The sequence below is a fragment of the Branchiostoma lanceolatum genome, chromosome 14, assembly GCF_035083965.1.
Source record: "Branchiostoma lanceolatum isolate klBraLanc5 chromosome 14, klBraLanc5.hap2, whole genome shotgun sequence".
Taxonomy (NCBI): Eukaryota; Metazoa; Chordata; class Leptocardii; order Amphioxiformes; family Branchiostomatidae; genus Branchiostoma; species Branchiostoma lanceolatum.
Genome location: NC_089735.1, coordinates 15115421 through 15139152, shown reverse-complemented (window position 1 = coordinate 15139152; position 23732 = coordinate 15115421). Strand labels below are relative to the sequence as shown.

The 23732-nt window shown below is 40.3% G+C and overlaps 1 pseudogene; it reads right to left on the bottom strand.

Moving 5' to 3' along the window:
- Positions 1–14920: 14920 nt before the first annotated feature.
- LOC136448776 (uncharacterized) lies at positions 14921–23304 on the bottom strand (annotated as a pseudogene).
- Between the last annotated feature and the right edge of the window lie 428 nt (positions 23305–23732).

The following is a 23732-nucleotide window of genomic DNA, read 5'->3' as shown; positions in this document are numbered from 1 at the left end:
TGTATATCTTGACGTATTACAACATGCATTTCAGGGGTGTCAAAGGTTTTACGGTCTAGAAAACAACTCGAAACTACTAATTTTCTCATCCAAGACTACCCAACACACATTTTATTTGACGTGCACGAAATCCTCGCTGTGTATATTTCTGCCTGGATCCAATTTTCCAATCTGTACAAGTGGCCCGTAGCCTTTGATCTTAAACTAGAATTCTAGGTATTTTGTGACGTTACAACAAGTCTTTTTAACTTCCTACAGTGTTCTAAAGACCAGAAAACAACACGGAACCATCAACTTTTCGATACGAGGCGATTTACAATAGCGTACGTGTCCGTGAGCGCATTTAAACGCAATAAACCGCGCGCGCTGTGTAACTTTCTATTGATAAGTTTTTCTCTCGAATCCACCACTAAACACCCGTTACTCAAATTGAATTACTAGGATGCTGTATATGTTGTCGTATAATAACATGCATTTAAGGGGTGTCAAAGGTTTGACGGTCTATAAAACAACACGAAACTACTAATTCTTTTAATCCAAGACTACCCAACACACGTTTTATTTGACTTGTACGAAATCCTCGCTGTGTATATTTCTGCCCGGATCCAATTCTCCAAATGCTGTACAAATGGCCCGTAGCCTTTGATCTTAAACTAGAATTCTAGGTATCTTGTGACGTTACAACAAGTCTTTTTAACTTCCTACAGTTTTCTTGACACCAGAAAACAACACGGAACCATCAACTTTTCGATACGAGGCGATTTACAATAGCGTACGTGTCCGTGAGCGCATTCAAACTCTTTAAACCGCGCGCGCTGTGTAACTTTCTATTGATAAGTTTTTCTCTCGAATCCACCACAAAACATCCGTTACTCAAATTGAATTACTAGGATGCTGTATATGTTGTCGTATAATAACATGCATTTAAGGGGTGTCAAAGGTTTGACGGTCTATAAAACAACACGAAACTACCAATTTTTTTAATCCAAGACTACCCAACACACGTTTTATTTGACTTGTACGAAATCCTTGCTGTGTATATTTCTGCCCGGATCCAATTCTCCAAATGCTGTACAAATGGCCCGTAGCCTTTGATCTTAAACTAGAATTCTAGGTATCTTGTGACGTTACAACAAGTCTTTTTAACTTCCTACAGTTTTCTTGACACCAGAAAACAACACGGAACCATCAACTTTTCGATACGAGGCGATTTACAATAGCGTACGTGTCCGTGAGCGCATTCAAACTCTTTAAACCGCGCGCGTTGTGTAACTTTCTTTTAGAATTTTTTTCTCTTGAATCCACCACAAAACATCCGTTACTCAAATTGAATTACTAGGATGCTGTATATGTTGTCGTATAACAACATGCATTTTAGGGGTGTCAAAGGTTCGACGGTCTTGAAAACAAGACGAAACTACTAATTTCCAATCCAAGACTACCCAACACACGTTTTATTTGACGTGTACAAAATCCTCGCGGTGTATATTTCTGCCCGGATCCAATTTTTCAAATGCTGTACAAGTGGCCCGTAGCCTTTGATCTTAAACTAGAATTCTAGGTATCTTGTGACGTTACAACAAGTCTTTTTAACTTCCTACAGTGTTCTTGACACCAGAAAACAACACGGAACCATCAACTTATTGATACGAGGCGATTTACAATAGTGTGTCCGTGAGCGCATTCAAACTCTTTAAACCGCGCGCGCTGTGTAACTTTCTGTTTAGAAGTTTTTCTCTCGAATCCACCACAAAACACCCGTTACTCAAATTGAATTACTAGGATGCTGTATATCTTGACGTATTACTACATGCATTTCAGAGGTGTCAAAGGTTTTACGGTCTAGAAAACAACTCGAAACTACTAATTTTCTAATCCAAGACTACCCAACACACGTTTTATTTGACGTGTACAAAATCCTCGCTGTGTATATTTCTGCCCGGATCCAATTTTCCAAATGCTGTACAAGTGGCCCGTAGCCTATGATCTTATACTAGAATGCTATGCATCTTGTCACGTTACAACAAGTCTTTTCGACTTCCTACAGTGCTACTTACACCAGAAAATAACACGGAACCATCAACTTTTCAATACGAGACGATTTACAATAGTGTGTCCGTGAGCGCATTCAAACTCTTTAAACCGCACTGTGTAACTTTCTATTTAGAAATCTTTTTTTTCTTCAAATCTTCCGCAAAACGCCCGTTACTCATAATACATTACTAGGATGCTGTATATCTTGTCGTATAGCAACATGCATTTTTGAGGCAGTCGAAGGTTCGTAGATCTAGAAAACAACACGGAACTAATAATTTTCTAATCCAAGACTGCCCAACACACGTTTTATTTGACGTGCACGAAAGCCGCGCTGTATATATGTCTGTCGGGATGCCATTTTCCAAACGCTGTACAAGTGGCCCGTAGTCTATGATCTTATACTAGAGCTCTATGTATCTTGTGACGTTACAACAAGTCTTTTTAACTGACCACGGTGTTTTCTAAACACCAGAAAACAACACGGATCCATCAACTTTTTAATACGAGACGATTTACAATAGTGTGTCCGTGATTGCATTCAAATTCTTTAAACCGCGGGCGCTGTGTAACTTTCTATCTAGAAGTTTTCTTCTCGAATGCTCCACAAAACGCCCGTTACTCAAAATGAATCACTAGGATGCTATATATCTTGTCATATTACAACATGCATTTAAGGGGTACCGTAGGTTCTCTGGTGAAGAAAACAACACGGAACCAATGTTTTTTCATTAAAAGACTACGTAATAGTTTTTCATGACGTGTGTGAAACTTATAGCTTTTCTTTTTGTAGTTTTTTGATCAAGGTTTTAGTAGCATTAAAAGTGGCGGTGACTAATTTGTAGCTAATTCAGGGGAAATCGGTAGTTATGAAGACAATCCAAATACCAGGGAAGGGTGATATGGGGATTTTAAGCAAATATATAGATACGTGCATAGACCATATTGAAACAAAAAAGCAACGTAAATTCTGTACGCGTCTTGATTGAGACAGTCTCACTTTATCCCTGCTTTGGCACATGGGAGTTTTATCTGTGAAAGGTCCAACATGTGTGAAATTCCACCATTTCACACCTTCGCAAAAAAGGAGTTTTATATGAATATCAAAGAGTCGGCTTTGAATGAGCGCGTTACAATAGAGCTGCATATGTACAAGGAGCGCGGCAAGGATTTGCAAAACAGGCGTTAGCCTTTCAAAGAAATAAACAATTTCTCTATTTTGATGGCAGGAGCTTTGAATGTCAGTGTCTAATAGACAGTATCTATGTGAACTCGCAAAATGGGAACATACGCTAGAGCGTTTCTTGCATTTGTAGATCGTAATCATGTTTGCTTCAGAAACCGAACGTATTTTAATAAGATATAAGATGCAAAGATTGACTTGGTTACTCATTAATTAGGTTCTCCAAAAAACTGTGAGAGTTTGAAACATCTTAGTCATCTACTTGATGTCGGACATAATGCTTACATTGAATCTTTTACACAGACAGTCTTTTCAAATTTGGCCGAGGAGTTTAAAAAAGATCAGGCCCTTCTTGACTCTCTTAAAATCTATGGTGGGACATGAAGGCGAGGGGCTGGGCGTTGCTGTCAAAGTGTGAATGGGGCGTGACATTAGGTGCTTACACTTGTAAAGTAGTTAATTAACAACTGAACAGTGGCACACCTTTTGTCAATTGTTTTTTGAATGCTAAATTTTAGTCAAATCACAGCGCAAAGCGTTATATCGTTTGCAACGCATCTTTTGCGAGCATATCTCTTAAATGTTTAGCTTGATCGACGAAGAAAAGTGAGGTGGAGAAAACAAGCTACCTTATAGCTCGCTTACGAATGTCACCGTTTAATGATGGTTTATTACCATACTTTGAAAGAAAGGCTACATGTGTAAACGCGCGGGGGGGGGGGGGGGCTTGTGGTATCGGAATGTGTAGTTAAATACAGTATAGACGTCATATATAAACGTTGGGAAAAAATAACTACACTTACCTTTTACATATTCTGTCAATTCAAATGTCTTCAAATCTTGTGTAAGGCAATTCACATTAATTTCACATTTAAAAAATGTGAAATTAATGTGATTCGCATATCACATTTTTTCACATTTCGCTTTTTTTGAACATCACATAAATTTCACATTTCTCGGCTTGCTAGCTGTTTTCACATCTTTTAACATTTTGCAGCAGACCGCATTTCACATAACTTCCACATGAAGTCACATTTTATAAAATGTGATTTGATATAACATTGTTTCACATTTTCACCGAGAGCACGTTTCACATAAAATCACATAAACATAGGCGGTGGAAAACTGCACTGGTAGTCACATAACTTCACATAATGGGTGGTCAGCCAACTTCACATTTATATAACAGATTTTCACATTTGAAAATGTGATTTTTCTAGATCTTTTAGGGTGAATGTGAAATAATGTGACGCAAAATAATAACATTTTTTCACATTTCAGTGTCGCTCTTCAGAAATGTGACCTGAATGTTATTTTATGTAATCATCTGTCAATTTATGTGAAAAAATGTAATGCTGTTGGACCTCAAAATTTTTAACATTATATCACATTTTCTTCAAATTTTGCCAAAAATTCACATAATTTTCACATTTATGCACCTAGTAGTGCTATAGATTTGCAATCCGGGGGAGTTGTTAGCTCAATATGTTCCGCGTTGTTTTCTAAAACTGAGGGCACCGTCAACCCAGCCTAAAGGAAACAGAAGGATATCGGAAAGGTAAAATAGAAAAACGGCGAGGATAAACGCTCGCTTTCCGACAGCTTTTCTCTACCTAAACATAAAAGGGGGGAGGTCTCCCCCGTCTATGTAAACCAAGCCTAAAGGTAACGGAAGGATATCGGAAAGTTGGAAATAACTGCGAGGGAAAACGCCCACTTTCCGACAGCTTTTCTCTACCTAAACATAAAAGAGGGGAGGTCTCCCCCCTTCTATGTAAACCGACCCTATATGTAACGGAAGGATATCGGAAAGGTAGAAATAACTGCTAGGGAAAACGCCCGCTTTCCGACAGCTGTTCTCTACCTAAACATAAAAGGGGGAAGGTCTCCCCCCCTTCTATGTAAACCGAGCCTAAAGGTAACGGAAGGATATCGGAAAGGTAGAAATAACTGCGAGCGAAAACGCCCGCTTTCCGACAGCTTTTCTCTACCTAAACATAAAAGGGGGGAGGTTTCTCCCCTTCAAAGTAAACCGCGCCTAAAGGTAACGGAAGGATGTCGGAAAGGCAGAAATAACTGCGAGGGAAAACGCCCGCTTTCCGACAGCTGTTCTCTACCTAAACATAAAAGGGGTAAGGTCTCCCCCTTTCTATGTAAACCGAGCCTAAAGGTAACGGAAGGATATCGGAAAGGTAGAAATAACCGCGAGGGAAAACGCCCGCTTTCCGACAGCTGTTCTCTACCTAAACATAAAAGGGGTAAGGTCTCCCCCCTTCTATGTAAACCGAGCCTAAAGGTAACGGAAGGATATCGGAAAGGTAAAAATAACCGCGAGGGGAAACGCCCGCTTTCCGACAGCTGTTCTCTACCTAAACATAAAAGGGGTAAGGTCTCCCCCCTTCTATGTAAACCGAGCCTAAAGGTAACGGAAGGATATCGGAAAGGTAAAAATAACTGCGAGGGAAAACGCCCGCTTTTCGACAGCTTTTCTCTACCTAAACATAAAAGGGGGAGGTTTCCCCCCTTCTAAGTAAACCGCGCCTTAAGGTAACGGAAGGATGTCGGGAAGGTAGAAATAACTGCGAGGGAAAACGCCCGCTTTCCGACAGCTTTTCTCTACCTAAACATAAAAGGGGGGAGGTCTCCCCCCTTCTGTGTAAACCGAGCCTAAAGGTAACGGAAGGATATTGGAAAGGTAGAAATAACTGCGAGGGAAAACGCCCGCTTTCCGGCAGCTGTTCTCTACCTAAACATAAGAGTGGGTTATGTTAACCGAGCCTATATGCAACGGAAGATATCGGAAAGGTAGAAATAACTGCGAGGGAAAACGTCCGCTTTCCGACAGCTTTTCTCTACCTAAACATAAAAGGGGGGAGATACCTTAGAATAGAACTGCTGTTTTTTGTAAGCTGTAGCATAAACACGAATAAAAGAAGATCAACTAGAAGATAGGTATGGACTGTATGTCTAATTTTGCTACAAAGTAGACGTACAATGTGCGTGCACATGCATGGTGCGTTGTTTGAAAAAAAAAAACTTAAGCTTATGAGAAATGACTTAAGCGGGATCGGTGTTTACTGCAAATGGGTGTATCTTAAAGATCAAAAACCGCTTCGGGTATACCAGCTTTTCTCCAAGATTTTAAAAATTGAGACACTATTAGTCCCCAGGAGAGAATATATCTGCTTGGAGAATATATTGGTTACTGATGTACCATAATGTTTCATCTATACGATGTATATAAGGATGCTTAAAGTCCATGGAAAGATATAGCATGCATTTAATTCATGTTAACGAACGCGGAAAGGTTGCGGAAAGCTCAAATCTTACTTTCAGCGGCATTAACGGCCCCGTAAACTCTGCTGAAATATTTCCCGACCTTTAATCCTTGTTTCCGTCATTCGGAAAGTTTGCTTAAATATTCGATTTCGTGCTGTGACGCTCTCCAATAGGAAAAAAAAAGAACTTTGAGCAAGAAGTTTCTAAGTAGCCTGACAACCCTTCGTCAGAGATCTAGAGTTTGTACTGTAGATATAGTCCTACCTTTCAGGCACAAATCGGCCGTCAATGTTAGAAATATCTTAGTGCTGATCGCCCGCCGAAAAAACTTCTGCATGAAATAGAACCCGTCCGGTCGGTTAATCTCATTAATACTATGGAAATGTCAACGTTTCACCTCACATGGGATAACGTCTTAACTTGTTTCTTACTGAATGGCTTCTGTGTCTAAGTATAGAAAACTCTTCCAATATTTTCAAACAGAGATAGCAGACTTGGCAACACACGCTTTGTAACATGAAAAAAAAATTGTGCCAGAACTTTCGTATCGTGACAAGCCTTCTTCAGAAATCTAGAATTTATAGAATGAATATATCCGTAACTTTTGAGGGAAAAACTTGCCACCAATCTTAGAGACACTACAGTGCTGATCCGTCACCGAATAACAACTGCTTGAATAGGAGTAAATCCTGTCTGGTCGCTTAAGCTTATTGTGAGCAAGACTATGACGCAACATTTTCAACTCTGACGTAATAGTGGCGATAAATAAACATCACAGCTTACTTCTGAGTGAAGGTCAGACGTCAGAATGACGTTGCGCAGTGGAAGTTGAAATCCTGGAAAATCCGTCTAATCTTGAAAAATTCGCATAAGTTGGGGATCTGCGTAGGTTAATCCAACTATCTGAAAATGTATTGTTGAGCAGAGCAAAGACTGCAAAGAAATAGACATTCAAGTGTAGCTAACCTGTGTTCACATGATCTCTTGCTGGCTGGAGTTTAAAATGACCCCCTCCGGGCCGGTAACCATCGGGCCGACCGCTTATTATGATGTCCTTGGGACGATAACCTCGCGTTTCCCCTGTACAGATGCTTAAGGCTGTCACGTGCGCATTTCAAGTATATCGTACACGTAGCGCAAACTTTGACACTAGACAGTAAATTAATAAGTTAATAACTTCCCAACTCATTAAATCGCTAGTAAGAGAGAACCTTAAATTTCTTACTAGCAAATTACTGGGTAAAGACCCTCTAACTCATTAAATCACTAGTAAGAGAATATTTTCGTCTCTTACTAGTGAATTAATGAGCTAACACATGTCTAAGTCATTAAAGAACTAGTAAGAAAGAATCTTAGATCTCTTAGTAGCGAATTAACGAGCGCCTGCGAAGCTGGTGTGTTACGCCGAAGGACGGGTATACTGGCTATAAAGATACAGCTACAGAATAAAGCCGGCAGTGTCATTAGATCTCCGATGGTGAAAATTTCTATTTTCTATTTATAAAAAGATAATGTGACGTTATTTATGCTAGAAGATTGACCTATGCAATAAGACACGTTTGCCCAATTGCGATGCATTCGAATGGAGTACGGTCTCATTTTACAATGTCATAGCTCTCCTAACGGCAACATGGGTATCTGACGCGTGGTTTTTTAAAATAAACTTTTTCTGCGAGATATCTTTCTCTATTTTTGTGCCCCTATGGCGCCAGGAACAGGAACGTTTATGTCGTTCCATTACTTGCCCCACCCATTATCCCACCTTTGGGTGTATACCGTTTTTTCACCCAAATATACTATCCGCTGAGCAAAATGTTACTATCATTTGAGCATAACGCGTTGTATTTGAAGACCGGGAGTATTAAGTGAGAGAAAGCGTCTATGCCTAAGCGTAAATAACTCTTCAAGTATTCTCAAACACAGATACCAGCCTCGACAGTTCACGCTCTCCAATAGGAAAAAAAAAAAAAAAACTTTGGGCAAGAACTTTCTAAGTAGCCTGGCATCCCTTCGTCAGAAATCTAGAGTTTGTACTGTAGATATAGTCCTACCTTTAAGTTAAGGCACAAATCGGCCGTCAATGTTAGAAATATCTTAGTGCTGATCGCCCGCCGAAAAACTTCTGCATGAAATAGAACCTGTCCGGTCGGTTAATCTCATTAATACTATGGAAATGTCAACGTTTCACCTCACATGGGATAACGTCTTAACTTGTTTCTTACTGAATGGCTTCTGTGTCTAAGTATAGAAAACTCTTCCAATATTTTCAAACAGAGATAGCAGCCTTGGCAACACACGCGTTGTAATATTAAAAAAAAAAAAAAAAAAAATTGTGCCGGAACTTTCGTATCGTGACAAGCCTTCTTCAGAAATCTAGAATTTATAGAATGAATATATCCATACCTTTTGAGGGAAAAACTTGCCACCAATCTTAGAGATACTACAGTGCTGATCCGTCACCGAATAGCATCTGCTTGAAAAAAAGTAAATCTTGTCTGGTCGCTTAAGCTTATTGTGAGTAAGACTATGACGCAACGTTTTCAACTCTGACGTAATAGTGGCGATAGATAAACATCACAGCTTGCTTCTGAGTGAAGGTCAGACGTTAGAATGACGTTGCGCAGTGGAAGGTCACATTGAAATCCTTGAAAATCCTTCTAATTCTGAAAAATTCGCATAAGTTGGGGATCTGCGTAGGTCAATCCAACTATCTGAAAATGTATTTTTGAGCAGAGCAAAGACTGCAAAGAAATAGACATTCAAGTGTAGCTAACCTGTGTTCATATGATCTCTTGCTGGCTGGAGTTTAAAATGACCCCCTCCTGGCCGGTAACCATCGGGCCGACCGCTTATTATGATGTCATTGGGACGATAACCTCGCGTTTCCCCTGTACAGATGCTTAAGGCTGTCACGTGCGCATTTCAAGTATATCGTACACGTACACTGCACGAAATGGCCACGTATCCTGACGGATCCGACGTATCCGGAATCGGGCCTCATGGCGTTTCCGAGCGAATCCGAAAAAATCCCAGTTCACTGCTCGGATACTGAGGTGCCCGCAGATCCGACAAATTCCGACGCCGTATTCCTCTGGATTCGTGATGCGCCTCGGATACCCGAAGATATTTGTGCGGATCCCTCGTTTTTAGTGCAAACTTTGACACTAGCTAGACAGTAAATTAATAAGTTAATAACTCCCCAACTCATTAAATCACTAGTAAGAGAGAACCTTAAATTTTTTACTAGCGAATTACTGGGTAAAGAACCCTCTAACTCATTAAATCACTAGTAAGAGAATATTTTCGTCTCTTACTAGTGAATTAATGAGCTAACACATGTCTAAGTCATTAAATAACTAGTAAGAAAGAATCTTAGATCTCTTAGTAGCGAATTAACGAGCGCCTGCGAAGCTGGTGTGTTACGCCGAAGGGCGGGTATACTTGCTATAAAGATACAGCTACAGAATAAAGCCGGCAGTGTCATTAGATCTCCGATAGTTAAAATTTCTATTTTCTATTTATAAAAAGATAATGTGACGTTATTTACGCTATAAGAGTGACCTATGCAATAAGACACGTTTGCCCAACTGCGATGTATTCGAATGGAGTACGGTCTCATTGTACAATGTCATAGCTCTCTCAACGGCATCGTGGTTATCTGACGCGTGTTCTTTTAAAATAAACTATTTCTGCGAGATATCTTTCTTTATTTTGTGCCTCTATGGCGCCAGGAACAGGTACGTTTATGTCGTTTACCCGTCATAACAACTACACGGACTATAATAGATAATCTGGTCACGTCCATTACTTACCCCACCAATTATCCCACCTCTGGATGTATACAGTTTTTTCACCCAAATATACTATCCTCTGAGCAAAATGTTACTATCATGTGAGCATAACGCGTTGTATTTGAAGACCGGGAGTATTTAGTGAGAGAAAGCGTCTATGACTAAGCGTAAATAACTCTTCAAGTATTCTCAAACACAGATACCAGCCTTGACAGCTCACGCTCTCCAATAGGAAAAAAAAAACTTTGAGCAAGAACTTTCTAAGTAGCCTGGCAACCCTTCGTCAGAGATCTAGAGTTTGTACAGTAAATATAGTCCTACCTTTAGGGCACAAATCGGCCGTCAATGTTAGAAATATCTTGGTGCTGATCGCCCGCCGAAAAACTTCTGCATGAAATAGAACCTGTCCGGTCGGTTAATCTCATCAATACTATGGAAATGTCAACGTTTCACCTCACATGGGATAACGTCTTAACTTGTTTCTTACTGAATGGCTTCTGTGTCTAAGTATAGAAAACTCTTCCAACATTTTCAAACAGAGATAGCAGCCTTGGCAACGCACGCTTTGTAACATGAAAAAAAAAACTTTGTGCCAGAACTTTCATAGCGTGACAAGCCTTCTTCAGAAATCTAGAATTTATACAATGAATATATCCGTACCTTTTGAGGGAAAAAACTGGCCACCAACCTTACTGATACTACAGTGCTGATTCGTCACCGAAAAACATCTGCTTGAAAAGAAGTAAATCCGGTCTGGTCGCTTAAGCTTATTGTGAGCAAAACTATGACGCAACATTTTCAACTCTGACGTAATAGTGGCGATAAATAAACATCACAGCTTACTTCTGAGTGAAGGTCAGACGTCAGAATGACGTTGCGCAGTGGAAGCCGAAATCCTTGAAAATCCGTCTAATCTTGAAAAATTCGCATAAGTTGGGGATCTGCGTAGGTTAATCCAACTATCTGAAAATGTATTGTTGAGCAGAGCAAAGACTGCGTAGCTTGCTCTATCAAAGAAATAGACATTCAAGTGTAGCTAACCTTTGTTCACATGATCTCTTGCTGGCTGGAGTTTAAAATGACCCCCTCCGGGCCGGTAACCATCGGGCCGACCGCTTATTATGATGTCCTTGGGACGATAACCTCGCGTTTCCCCTGTACAGATGCTTAAGGCTGTCACGTGCGCATTTCAAGTATATCGTACACGTAGCGCAAACTTTGACACTAGACAGTAAATTTATAAGTTAATAACTCCCCAACTCATTAAATCACTAGAAAGAGAGACCTTTAAATTTCTTACTAGCGAATTACTGGGTAAAGAACCCTCTAACTCATTAAATCACTAGTAAGAGAATATTTTCGTCTCTTACTAGTGAATTAATGAGCTAACACATGTCTAAGTCATTAAATAACTAGTAAGAAAGAATCTTAGATCTCTTAGTAGCGAATTAATGAGCGCCTGCGAAGCTGGTATGTTACGCCGAAGGGCGGGTATACTTGCTATAAAGATACAGCTACAGAATAAAGCCGGCAGTGTCATTAGATCTCCGATAGTGAAAATTTCTATTTTCTATTTATAAAAAGATAATGTGACGTTATTTACGCTATAAGAGTGACCTATGCAACAAGACACGTTTGCCCAACTGCGATGTTTTCGAATGGAGTACGGTCTCATTGTACAATGTCATAGCTCTCTCAACGGCATCGTGGTTATCTGACGCGTGTTCTTTTAAAATAAACTATTTCTGCGAGATATCTTTCTTTATTGTGTGCCTCTATGGCGCCAGGAACAGGTACGTTTATGTCGTTTACCCGTCATAACAAATACACGGACTATAATAGATAATCTGGTCACGTCCATTACTTACCCCACCAATTATCCCACCTTTGGATGTATACAGTTTTTTCACCCAAATATACTATCCTCTGAGCAAAATGTTACTATCTTGTGAGCATAACGCGTTGTATTTGAAGACCGGGAGTATTTAGTGAGAGAAAGCGTCTATGACTAAGCGTAAATAACTCTTCAAGTATTCTCAAACACAGATACCAGCCTTGACAGCTCACGCTCTCCGATAGGAAAAAAAAAACTCTGAGCAAGAACTTTCTAAGTAGCCTGGCAACCCTTCGTCAGAGATCTAGAGTTTGTACAGTAAATATAGTCCTACCTTTAAGGCACAAATCGGCCGTCAATGTTAGAAATATCTTAGTGCTGATCGCCCGCCGAAAAACCTCTGCATGAAATGGAACCTGTCTGGTCGGTTTATCTCATTAATACTATGGGAATGTCAACGTTTCACCTCACATGGGATAGCGTCTTAACTTGTTTCTTACTGAATGGCTTCTGTGTCTAAATATAGAAAACTCTTCCAATATTTTCAAACAGAGATAGCAACCTTTGCAACACACGCTTTATAACATGAAAAAAACAACTTTGTGCCAGAACTTTCGTATCGTGACAAGCCTTCTTCAGAAATCTAGAATTTATAGAATGAATATATCCGTAACTTTTGAGTGAAAAACTGGCCACCAACCTTACTGATACTACAGTGCTGATTCGTCACCGAATAACAACTGCTTGAATAGGAGTAAATCCTGTCTGGTCGATTAATCTTATTGTGAGTAAGACTATGACGCAACGTTTTCAACTCTGACGTAATAGTGGCGATAGATAAACATCACAGCTTGCTTCTGAGTGAATACACCTGTCCATAAAATATGCTAATGCGGACCTCATTTGCATTATTAAGGTATAACGTTGTATTTCCCTTACTGTAAAGGCTACGGATTTTATATTTGACATGTAGTTACCTTTAGGAAAGGTCAGAAAACCTGGCCATAAATTATGCTAATGAGGGGTTCATGCATAACTTATGCATATCCCTTACCATAAAAGCTACGGATGACATATTTCAGATGTAGGTACCTTTAGGCAAGGTGATCACACCTGACTATATATTATGCTAATGCAGACCTCGTTTGCATAATTTATGCAGGAACTTCAGAATTCCTTGATACTACAGTAAATGCTAAGGACGTCATATTTGAGGTGTAAGTAATGGGAGGGGAATATCCTGCATTTTCCCGAAAATGTTGCCTTTCTAGTTTCTATTACGTGGATACCCTCTGGCACATAAAACAAAACAACAACGGCAACAGCAAATAACTCGGGCAAATAAAACACATCATATATAAAAACAAATTTCATTGAGATTTTGGGTCTTCGGACTCTTGTTTTTCATACATCTTTGTTTGACATGCCAAAGGCGTCACCTCTCTAATGGATTGCAGGCTGCAGCACGATAATGACGAAATGTGCAGTGACCCGTCCGTCCGTATCTCTACCCTCGTGACTTTGTAAGGTGCGTTTACTGTGTTGTCTCACCATTGTACTTTCCACCATGGTTGTCTCTGAACAGGGATGACCTCGGAATAGTCCATTTTATCACAGGGGAAGACATGGGGAGTGACAGATATTGCGTTTGCAGACAAATGTTGACTTTTTTCGGTTATTCATCGTTTCCAACCGTTTATTTCCATAGTAAATACATGAAGTAACAATGACATTCTCCCTCTACCAGCCGAGTCAGAAAAACGCCACGGACAATCTTTCAAGCAGCCTTAGGATCTGCTTGAATGTCATGGGCCTTACTATTCACATATGACGTAAATAAGGCAATTTGACTCTGAAAGAGTGAAAGCCAAAAATTGGAATTGGAATGTGCTATTTTGACGAGCTGTTGTCCTAGTAAGATTAGCTTTAACAAAGAGACTTTTGTCGGCTGTCAACCCTCCTGGACATTCTTTCGTCAATTTACTGCTAGTAGAGTGGACGATTTGATTATAGAGTTGCGCGAAAACCTATACAAAATTACCAATGGCCACACCTTGATGTCTATTTCTTATTTTCAATGAGTTGGGGAGTTGTTAACTCATTAATTTACTGTCTAGCTGTCAAAGTTTGCGCTACGTGTACGATATACTTGAAATGCGCCTGTGACAGCCTTAAGCATCTGTACAGGGGAAACGCGAGGTTATCGTCCCAAGGACATCATAATAAGCGGTCGGCCCGATGGTTACCGACCCGGAGGGGGTCATTTTAAACTCCAGCCAGCAAAGAGATCATGTGAACACAGGTTAGCAACACTTGAATATCTATTTCTTTGCAGTCTTTGCTCTGCTCAACAATACATTTTCAGATAGTTGGATTAACCTACGTAGATCCCCAACTTATGCGAATTTTTCAGGATTAGAAGGATTTTCAAGGATTTCAATGTGACCTTCCACTGCGCAACGTCATTCTAACGTCTGACCTTCACTCAGAAGCAATAGTCCATGGGCCAGACCTCAAAATTTCACATATCAGTACCACCTGAGGTGGCAAATTTCCCTTATGATTTTCAAAAAGTAGGGTATCTGAGGTATATATTTTGATATGATAGCCATCGCAGGGTGGTAGCTTTGACCCGGCTATCTGACCTTGAACTTTGACCCCTACACGAACCAATCCCTTTGATACAATTATAAAGAAGTGGAGTGGCAATCAATAAAACATTAATATTTTCAAATGAAACTTGGTGGGCTGATACAGAATAAAGCAGGAATTACAGAAATGTAAGTTTTATTACAATATTTTAATTCTATGAAGAGTTATGAGTCTTTTAAGTCTGATTTTGGGGGTAATTTTGTGTAAAAAAATGTATTGTTTACTTTCCAAAATCAGGCATTTATTCGGGCTACCTGTGGGGTCTTGTGTAATACATTTCGGTGATTGGCCATATCATTATCTGCATTTTGGGCTTTGAATCAACAAAATCCGTCAATTCTATCATGAGTTATTAGTGTTTTAAGAATTACACCCAACGGCCATTTTATCAAATCACCGCAAATGTTGCAATGCATTATGGGTAATTTTAAGAGGCTTTGTCTGTAAAAGACCAAGTAGCAAAGGAAAAAATATTGATTCTTCTAAAATTTTGTGTGGTGGTAAGGCCTTGGTCGAATTGTAGAAAAATGGGTAAGTTTCGGGTTAACTGGTGGTCACCGGTTGCCATGGAAACGGTCATTTCTAAAAATCGATTCTTTGACTGCTTGCCCCTTCCTGCTAGGCTGGAGTCATCAGCAGAATGCAGTACAAAGCCTTGTCTTTTGTCACATTTTCATCTGTTTGTATCTTTTATGATACTAGTAGATAGAGAAATGTTCAATGAGTCATGTGTCAAGAGGAGTATAATTTTAGTTTAAAATGTACATTCTACATGTATATGAATAAGTTGAATAGCATTATCTTTCTGTAAGAGATCTTGCACAAGTACTGTTAACCGTTATATGTACTATTTACCAAAATCATGATATAATACTTGTTAGTGAAAATAAAAGCATGAAACTTGGCATAGATATTCTACTTGATAATACAATAACATTTCAACATATGCACTTTTCTTTGCATGGCAACTGTTGCTAGGCAACATTTTCCCTTAGCAACCAGTACCCCACAGAGCTACGGTTTGTATATCCTACAGTCTTATGTCACAATTCTATCTGCTTGTATCCTTCATAATAGATAGAGAAAAGTTTCAAGGTGTAATGTGTTAGGTCAACTATTATTTTAGCATAAAATCTACGTCATACATTAATCTTATATATCATAAGCAATTGCTAGGGCTGTAGCTAAGGAGGTGATGGGCTGCAGTCCCCAGCAGCATACGGTACAAAATCATATTTTTTGGTGGAGAGAACTGTTGTTTTGGGAGACTACTCAGGTTTACAATAAGCTGACCAATGAAAATATTGAATCAATTAAGATTATGTTGTTATAATAACAATAAGTTATATCTACTTGATAACATATGACGATGTCATATCATAAACTTAGTTATAAGTAGATCCTGGAAAACTAACAAATTTGTCTATGAATAAATGGTCCATATGTCAAGAGTGTTTATACAATATGGCAATTAGAGTTATGTATATAAACTTTACATTTGATTGACATCTATTCGTCATCATTATCACTAGATTTGTCATCAGTATCACTGGAGGTGAGTTCAACGTCCCGATCCTCATCTGTTTCTTCCTCTTTCCTGTTGTCACAGTCTTTCAATTTACACATATCCGTGCAGTTCAGATTATTTGCAAGACAGGTGCAGGAAGGTAGAGTACACGACCGGGAGCAACTTCATGTCAGCAACTCTAGCACAGCAGCTGGTGCGGGAGGTGATTGCAGCCATGTGATCGAGAGATTATCATCTTCATCTAACTTCCACCCTGCATCTACTGGGCTTGGTACCTGTGGGTCGCTCTGAAGGCACCTTCTCCATACACAGGCTTGATAGTTAGCACGCTGGACATGTAGATCAAGGCAGTCTCGGCATGGGGGTAGCTCACTTGATTCCACATTTCCTTTTCTGGCGATGAACAAGTGGTGCCGCATCTCGTTTACGTCGGCTACAGGGGTAGAAGACACGTACATGCGACAGGTGAAGCGCTCAACCTTCTTGAATAGGTCAGGAGACACCGTCCAGCTCTCTCCTAGTTGCTGGAAGGCATGCTGATAGTCTTCATTCTTCAGCATCAGCTTGAAAGCGCCCAACTTCCCACGGCCAGAAAAGGCGCTGACAGTATCACATCCTGTAAAACAACACAGAGAGTGGGACTAACCATCCAATATCAGCTCTTGTGATGTGCGTCTACTGAACTGTATTTGTAGTCATGTTACAAAACTATACTGTTTGAAAATATTGTGGAAAAATCTTAACAAGAATGACGAAAACTACTTAGTTTATAGTAAATCAATACTGGTACCCACCTGTGAATGCATGTAGTCCGACCAATGCTTTACAGACCCCTTCTCCCAATGCGTCTGCCAACTTGTCGATGTCAATGAAGCGTGTTCTGTTCCTTGTGCCACACTTTTGGTACACGTTGCATGGGATGCGTTTAGCGAAGGTAAGACTGATGATCATGACGTCTGTGTCTTCTGCCGTGATAACAACTGATTCAGAACCAGACTCAGCAGCGTGGAGTGCATGAAGGAGGAGGCGAGTGTCAGCTTCTTCTTGTGAGCATTCAAGCTCTGGAACTTCGACCCATTCATCTTTAGTGAACCTGTAGCAGGCATCCTCACAGGTAGCGTACAGCACCTTGTTCCTAAGTTTCTCTCGATAGCCTGGCTGCTTCCATTCTTCAACCAGGAACTTGATCAGAGATGTCTTGTTGGTGGAACTGGACAGGAACTTTCTCCATTACTTGACTTGATGTCCGCCTGCCATGGTTCTGTACTGTAAGGCTGTACTAGAGCCACGCTTGCATCTCTCGGCATTTTTGATGGACTGGTCCCTGTACACGTCAAATACAACATCAATTCTGTGACTGTTCGCCCCTTCCTTTAGAACTATAGCCATTGTGGTGTTTGCTAGTCCGGAAAAGGTTGTGTTGTTGCCGTTGATATTTTGTAGAATGGCCATGCCATCGATCAGACAGGTGGATGGGGCTGGGATGTCTTCTGCTGGTGAAACACGGCTCTCCAGCTCTCTTGCAAGGGCAGCTTTGTTGGTCTTGCGTAAGGTACCATCAGCATTTGCAAGAGACCATGGGAGGGGACCGAGAGAATGTGTCAAGACGTCTTTAATACGTAGCTGTCTGCTCTCTGCAATGAGGATGATATGTCTGAACAGGTTCCTGTCTGCCTGTAGGATGACTTCTTTTGTTTTGCCCCTTGTAGTGGTTTTCTTAGTGATGACATTAGAAACTGTCTTCAGCTTAAGTTTTGTCAGCTTGTCATGGAACTTTTCTTCCGGTGGGTCCTGCTCCAGACGATTTTTTCGGAAGGTGAGGTAGGCGTCTTCGCCCCTTTGGTGGGCTTCCGAAATATCCTTCGCAACGTCAGGAGGTGCCACACTGCCCGTGGATATGCTGACAAGATCGGGCTCGTCTGAAGACATTGGATTGATCCAGTTGTTCTCCATTAGATCAACCAATGAACTGACATCTGCTTCATCTCTTCTAATGCGTGTACTTTGTAGGTCTTTATGAGAGAACTTAGTACTCTTGGCACCACTAGTCATGTCCCTCAGTTGTTTCAAGTAGTAGCTTCTGTGTTCTGCTGTGATGCAGTACTTCGAAATGGCTGAGTGGTTTAGGCTGAATCCCTTCGTCCCTCCAGCAGTTTGGGTGTCTTTATTCACTGTCTCCTCGATTGTCTGGTCTACAGGAATACGTCCGAATGGGTTTCTATGACCAAGCTGAACAGAAAAGTGCCCTCTCATGAACTCTGCATACACGTCTAACTCACTACATTTTACCAACGGTTCTCTGGTCTTTTGTCCTGGCAGATATTTAGATTTCTGACAGAACATACATTCTTTCTCATAGATCCTTGATGCAGAGCCTTGTTTCCTCTTACCGGTACAACTTTTGTCTAAATCGTCTTTGTCAGTCATGTCAGATTTCTCAATTGTGTTCTGTGTTGCAATCAACCTGTCCAGATCTTTCTTCATGGTGAATATACTACGACATGTTCTGTGATACTTGACATCGGGGACGTCTCCCTCTGACAACTTTTTAGCGAGCTCTAAGATTGGAGTGTGACTTCTGATCTCTGCTGCTCTTATCAGGGTTTTCCATGAATCGATGTTTTGAGGACTTATCAACTTAGATTCAGTCTCATCGTTTGGCGAACAGTGTATCACACAGTCTAAACGCGGACGTTTTGCCGGAACACAAGAGTCTTCTGCATTTGCCATGTCGAAACAGGACCGACTAAGCAGAATATCTATGCCAAGTTTGTTAGTTGCCCATCACTTGATTTGCTTATTCAAATTTTCCTGACACAATTTTCCTCTTTACCAATGAAGTCTGTTTTACCTGCAAATTAAATGATACATTGGTTCATTACCTGATTACTTTGATCGACTGTACAACTTGAAAATATTGCTTTAAGTTCTCAAGTCTTCAGTAGTAATGGTTGAAATCTTCGTCTCCTTTCCTGGTTTTGAATCCTTAATTTTCAATGTACGGACATTCTACTTTTATATATCATTCAACAAGTTTTTGTTTTCGGTGCCTTAAGTTTGCGTTAAGATGTTCAGAATCAAAGAAAAACTAGAACTTACCTGAGATGAAACACGAACTGCCGTCAGGTGTGTAAGGTAAAAGCGTTTGAAACCTGTAACGGATAGGATCTAGAACGGAATAAAGAGCAGAAACCAGAACAGGTGTTCCATTGTTCTGTTCTCTTGTTACTTCACACAGAAGTACCTATCTTCTTAAGTTGTCAGTCTCAGGTAAATAGGATATAGAAACCGTAGCTCTGCGGGGTACTGGTTGCTAAGGGAAAATGTTGCCTAGCAACAGTTGCCATGCAAAGAAAAGTTCATATGTTGAAATGCCTTTGTATTATCAAGCAGAATATCTATGCCAAGTTTCATGCTTCCACTACAACACTAACAAGTATTATTTCATGATTCTGGTAAATAGTACATATAACGTTACATATAACGGCCCTAGCTACGGGTTCCCTAACACGAGGCCTGTAGGTGTGTACTTACTGAGATAGTCATATCTCTTGATAGAATTGATGGATTTTCATGATTTCAAGCTTAGAATGCAGGGAAAGATACAACAAATAAGATGAAAACATAAAACAAGGTCAAATATGTGTTATGAATAAATGCCAACTTTTTAAAAGTAAAAATAAACATTTTTACACAAAATTACCCCAAAAATCAGACTTAAAAGACTCATAACTCTTCATAGAATTAAAATATTGAAATAAAACTTACATTTCTGTAATTCCTGCTTTATTCTGTATCAGCCCACCAAGTTTCATTTGAAAATATTAATGTTTTATTGATTGCCACTCCACTTCTTTATAATTGTATCAAAGGGATTGGTTCGTGTAGGGGTCAAAGTTCAAGGTCAGATAGCCGGGTCAAAGCTACCACCCTGCGATGGCTATCATATCAAAATATATACCTCAGATACCCTACTTTTTGAAAATCATAAGGGAAATTTGCCACCTCAGGTGGTACTGATATGTGAAATTTTGAGGTCTGGCCCATGGACTATTGCTTCTGAGTGAAGGTCAGACGTTAGAATGACGTTGCGCAGTGGAAGGTCACATTGAAATCCTTGAAAATCCTTCTAATCCTGAAAAATTCGCATAAGTTGGGGATCTACGTAGGTTAATCCAACTATCTGAAAATGTATTGTTGAGCAGAGCAAAGACTGCAAAGAAATAGATATTCAAGTGTTGCTAACCTGTGTTCACATGATCTCTTTGCTGGCTGGAGTTTAAAATGACCCCCTCCGGGTCGGTAACCATCGGGCCGACCGCTTATTATGATGTCCTTGGGACGATAACCTCGCGTTTCCCCTGTACAGATGCTTAAGGCTGTCACAGGCGCATTTCAAGTATATCGTACACGTAGCGCAAACTTTGACAGCTAGACAGTAAATTAATGAGTTAACAACTCCCCAACTCATTGAAAATAAGAAATAGACATCAAGGTGTGGCCATTGGTAATTTTGTATAGGTTTTCGCGCAACTCTATAATCAAATCGTCCACTCTACTAGCAGTAAATTGACGAAAGAATGTCCAGGAGGGTTGACAGCCGACAAAAGTCTCTTTGTTAAAGCTAATCTTACTAGGACAACAGCTCGTCAAAATAGCACATTCCAATTCCAATTTTTGGCTTTCACTCTTTCAGAGTCAAATTGCCTTATTTACGTCATATGTGAATAGTAAGGCCCATGACATTCAAGCAGATCCTAAGGCTGCTTGAAAGATTGTCCGTGGCGTTTTTCTGACTCGGCTGGTAGAGGGAGAATGTCATTGTTACTTCATGTATTTACTATGGAAATAAACGGTTGGAAACGATGAATAACCGAAAAAAGTCAACATTTGTCTGCAAACGCAATATCTGTCACTCCCCATGTCTTCCCCTGTGATAAAATGGACTATTCCGAGGTCATCCCTGTTCAGAGACAACCATGGTGGAAAGTACAATGGTGAGACAACACAGTAAACGCACCTTACAAAGTCACGAGGGTAGAGATACGGACGGACGGGTCACTGCACATTTCGTCATTATCGTGCTGCAGCCTGCAATCCATTAGAGAGGTGACGCCTTTGGCATGTCAAACAAAGATGTATGAAAAACAAGAGTCCGAAGACCCAAAATCTCAATGAAATTTGTTTTTATATATGATGTGTTTTATTTGCCCGAGTTATTTGCTGTTGCCGTTGTTGTTTTGTTTTATGTGCCAGAGGGTATCCACGTAATAGAAACTAGAAAGGCAACATTTTCGGGAAAATGCAGGATATTCCCCTCCCATTACTTACACCTCAAATATGACGTCCTTAGCATTTACTGTAGTATCAAGGAATTCTGAAGTTCCTGCATAAATTATGCAAACGAGGTCTGCATTAGCATAATATATAGTCAGGTGTGATCACCTTGCCTAAAGGTACCTACATCTGAAATATGTCATCCGTAGCTTTTATGGTAAGGGATATGCATAAGTTATGCATGAACCCCTCATTAGCATAATTTATGGCCAGGTTTTCTGACCTTTCCTAAAGGTAACTACATGTCAAATATAAAATCCGTAGCCTTTACAGTAAGGGAAATACAACGTTATACCTTAATAATGCAAATGAGGTCCGCATTAGCATATTTTATGGACAGGTGTATTCACCTTCCCTTTAAGGTACCTACATCTGAAATATGACATCCGCAGCTTTTACGGTAAGGAGAATACAAGTCTATGCATAAATTATGCCAATGAGGCCATCATCAGCATAATTTATGGCCAGGTGTGTTAACCTTTCCTAAAGGTACCTACATCTCAAATATGACATCCGTACTGTGAAACATAAGGTACACATGACTTTCTGCAATACCATTAGTAGAGCTACCACCCCACATCTACTTTGTTTTGGGCAGAAGAACCACCAGCTGTTGGGACCTGGGGAATACTTGTCCTAGATAAGAGATTCGACAGGTGCGACCTCAAAGCACATACCCACAATGGAGGAGTAGATATTCCTCATTACTTCATCATAATTCAGTCCAAATTTGCATAATTAGCACTTCAGTTTATACATCTCTGTCCAACTCACCTGCGTACCAAATAACATGAGAATCTGTCGTTCATTTCTTCAGTTATTCTCCTTGGAAGATTTTTACACATACCACTGGGCCCAAAATTGACCTTGACCTTTCTCCTCCCAGCACCTACCCACATACCAAATATCATTACAATCCTTCCACACGTTCTTCAGTTATGCTGATTTTAAGCGTCCGGTGACACAAACATGCACAAAGGATAACACACACACAAACGCCATGCAAAACAATATTCCCATGAAAAAAATCGATGAAAACCTACATACTAGACAGCACTTGGTTACATAGATTCAAATTGCTAATATAGATAAAGGTTACATAGATTTTATTGATACAGTCTCGATCTCCTACTCCGGCTTGCTATCATCATGTCATATGATATTCAACGCTATAAAACATTCGAAAATATATTTCGATTGTCAAAACCTGGTTTCTTTTGCATTTTGATTTTGCCATTCACTTTGTAAACAGTGTAGAGTTAAGCGAAGGGGCTGAAGTCTGCCATCTCTGGTCATGTTATTAAGTTTTATTGTTTTATTTGCCTTTCAAATCCGTCTAGAGTGGGCAGATATGAGAAAACAGCCTGTTTAGTTGACTATCCACCGTCGTTTGATCTGGGTGAATGAATTCTCTACCTGGCTGATACACGCTCATGTCCCACGTGTCCAACACGACCACGTCTGGATCCGCCCGGAACATCTCTCGTACCACATCCGTGATCTGGTAAGCCAGCCAGTCGCTCCCTAGCAGGTAGAACGTTAACTCCAACCTTAAATCCTTGTGTTCTCGCGTTGTTCCAGTCCTCACAAGAACCGGCGTGACTCCTGCGCTGCGCATGGGACAATGTATGGCGCCTCTTATGGCGTACAGTCGCGACCGGATCATTTCCAGAGGCTCTGCCGTAAAGTGAGCCCACAAACTCAGGACTATTACCGTGTCTGGGCCTCCTTGAATGGTGTCCAGCACGTCACGTCAGCAGCGTAACTAAAATCGTGAAAGCTATTCCAAGCGCCAAGTTGTGCGGGAAAGTGGTGGAACTGGTAGCGAACAGAGATGTTCCACCGACTGTTGTCTCGTCCTAAACGAGCTGCCAAGAAAAATGGACTAGTTCAGGGTTAGATGTTGCCGACTGTTTGGAATGCTTCCTGCATGTTGATTAAAATCATTCAGATTTTGGAAAGCAACATATTTGATTATGTATGGAAGACAGCTGTTTGACCAAGTGCAAAAAACTCCATGGTTGCATTATTGAATGAATGAATGAAATTAGACCTTTATTGTGCATTCATGCCCGTGTGGGCTAGGTACAGGTC